Genomic DNA, 2,500 nt, shown 5'->3' on the forward strand with positions numbered 1-2,500 from the left:
GTGTGGCTGATGGAGGGGAAGGGAGAGAAGGAGGAGGTGTGTGTGTGTGTGTGTGTGTGTGTGTGTGGGAGGTGGAGGGGAAGGGAGAGAAGGAGTGTGTGTGTGTGTGTGTGTGTGTGTGTGTGTGTGAGGCAGTGGGAGGGGGAGGGGGTGTGGGTGGGAGAAGTTGGTGGAGGGGAATAGAGTGAGGTAAGGGGGTGAGGAGTGAGAGAGAGAGAGAGAGAGTATGTGTGTGTGTATGTGTGTGTGCGTGAGAGAGAGAGAGAGAGAGAGAGAGAGAGAGAGAGAGAGAGAAAGGCAATGGGGTGTGTGTGTGTGTGTGTGTGTGTGTGTGTGTGTGTGTGTGTGCGTTTGTGAGGCAGAGAGAGAGAGAGAGAGAGAGACAGAAAGAGGCAGTGGGGTGTGTGGGTGTGGGTGTGGTTGGTGGAGGGAAAGGGAATGAAGGAGGAGGATGTGTGTGTGTGTGTGTGTGTGTGTGAGAGAGAGAGAGAGAGGCAGTGGGGTGTGTGGGTGTGGGTGGGTGGGGATGGTGGAGGGGAAGGGAGTGAGAGAAGGAGATATGTGTGTGTGTGTGAGAGAGAGAGAGGCAGTGGGAGGGGAGGGGGTGTGGGTGGGAGGGGTTGGTGGAGGAGGAAGGGAGTGAGAGAAGAAGGAGAGAGGTGGGAGAGAGAGAGAGAGAGAGAGAGAGAGAGAGAGAGAGAGAGAGAAAGGAAGGTAGTGGGGTGTGTGGGTGTGGTTGGTGGAGGGGAAGCGAGTGAGAGAAGGAGGTGGTGTGTGTGTGTGTGTGTGTGTGTGTGTGTGTGTGTGTGTGTGTGTGAGGCAGTGGGGGATGGGGGTGTGGGTGTGGGTGTGAGGCAGTGGGGGATGGGGGTGTGGGGTGTGGGTGGGAAAGGTTAGTCGAGAGGGCGGAGGGGGGGAAGGAAGGGAGAAGAGGAGGAGGGGGAAACAGATGAGAGGGGGGAGGAGTGGTAAGAGAGAGAGGCAGTGGGCGAGGGTGCGGGCGGGTGCGGGTGGGAGGGAGCAGTCGAGGGAGTGGAGGGGAAGGAAGGAAGGGAGAGAGAGAAAGGGGGGGGGGGGAGGACGAAGAGAGTGGGCAAAAGAGAGGCTTGAAAGAGAGAGAGGAGATAGGGGAGAGGGCAGGAGACAGAGAGAGAGAGACACACACACACACACACACGCACACAGCCACAGCCACACACACACACACACACACACACACACACAGAGACCAGAATGGACCATAAAGCAGGCACCAGGAATATACCCTGCAATACATTCACGGCTTGTTGCCGAGCCAAACGCAGACACCCCACACCCATTCTTCGGAAACCCACACCCTCACCCCCACCCCACCCACTACCCTCCCTTAGCCAGCCACCTCCTCCCCCACCCCCCTCCCTCCCTCTCTCTCTCCAACTCTTATCCTCTCCGCATAAACTGGCGGGGAGACTGTTGATGAAGTGCAACCTTTTTGGGGGGGTGGGGTGGGGGTGGGTGGGGGTGGGGAGTGTGGGGTTGGGAGGTGGGGGTGGGGATGATGAGTGGGCGTGGGGATGAGGGGGGGGGGGGTACTTCTGTGGGTGATAATGGGATGGAGGGTGGGGGGGAGTGTGGGGTATAAGTGTGTGTGTGTGGGGGGGGGGGGGGGGTGGGGGGGGGGTTGGGGCAGAAAGTGGGAGGGGTGCCAGTGGGGCACAGTAACCTTTGCTTATGTTGTGTGGAACTGGATTTTTTTTCTTTCTTCTTCTTGCTTGCTTGTTTGTTTCGTTGGTTGGCAAGTTGGTTGGTTGCTGTTGCTCTCTTGTTGTTGTTGTTCTGCATTTGTTGTTGTTGTTGTTGTTTCACTTAAAACATGCCGTGTTGAATTAGTTTTCCACTGGTTCTTTATCTGCATGTTTTTTGTTGTTTTTTTTGCGTTTATTTGTTTGATGCCTTCACTTTCTTTAAATGTAAAATTAAGACAGGTGCTTCTGGAATTCATTTCCGACTTGCATTAACTCACTCAGTACGGCCAGTCCTCTCTTCTCCTCTACACAGACCCTTCGGATGTCCAGTGGGTGTCTGAATGACCCAACCTTTAGCTTCCGTCGTCAGAATTGTGGTATTCTTTGTCAACATTCACGTCTTCAGTATAATAACCTTCCTTTTTCAATATTTTGATGATGGTAATTGGGCTGAAACGCTGTTAACGTCGTCTCTTTCGCCGTTCGTATGGAGAGAGTTAACTCGCGTCAACAAATATTGCTTTATTCGTTCCCTTTCCCTCTAAATCATAATTCTTGAGGAATACTTATCTGTTTGTTCGTTTAATCGTATTGATCAAAAAGACACTCTTTTTCTTTTCTTCTTGTTCCTTGCTTCGTTTGTTCAGTCGTCACATGGACAACCCCAGTCTCCGCCATGAAGGCATCTGTACGCTGCAGGTCCTCCACAAAGCCGTAGAACTTCCGGGTCAGTGGAGTTGGGTCGGGCCAGCACCTCTTCCTGAGCAGCTCGCTTT

The sequence above is a fragment of the Babylonia areolata genome, chromosome 14 (genome assembly GCF_041734735.1).
Source record: "Babylonia areolata isolate BAREFJ2019XMU chromosome 14, ASM4173473v1, whole genome shotgun sequence".
Lineage (NCBI taxonomy): Eukaryota > Metazoa > Mollusca > Gastropoda > Neogastropoda > Buccinidae > Babylonia > Babylonia areolata.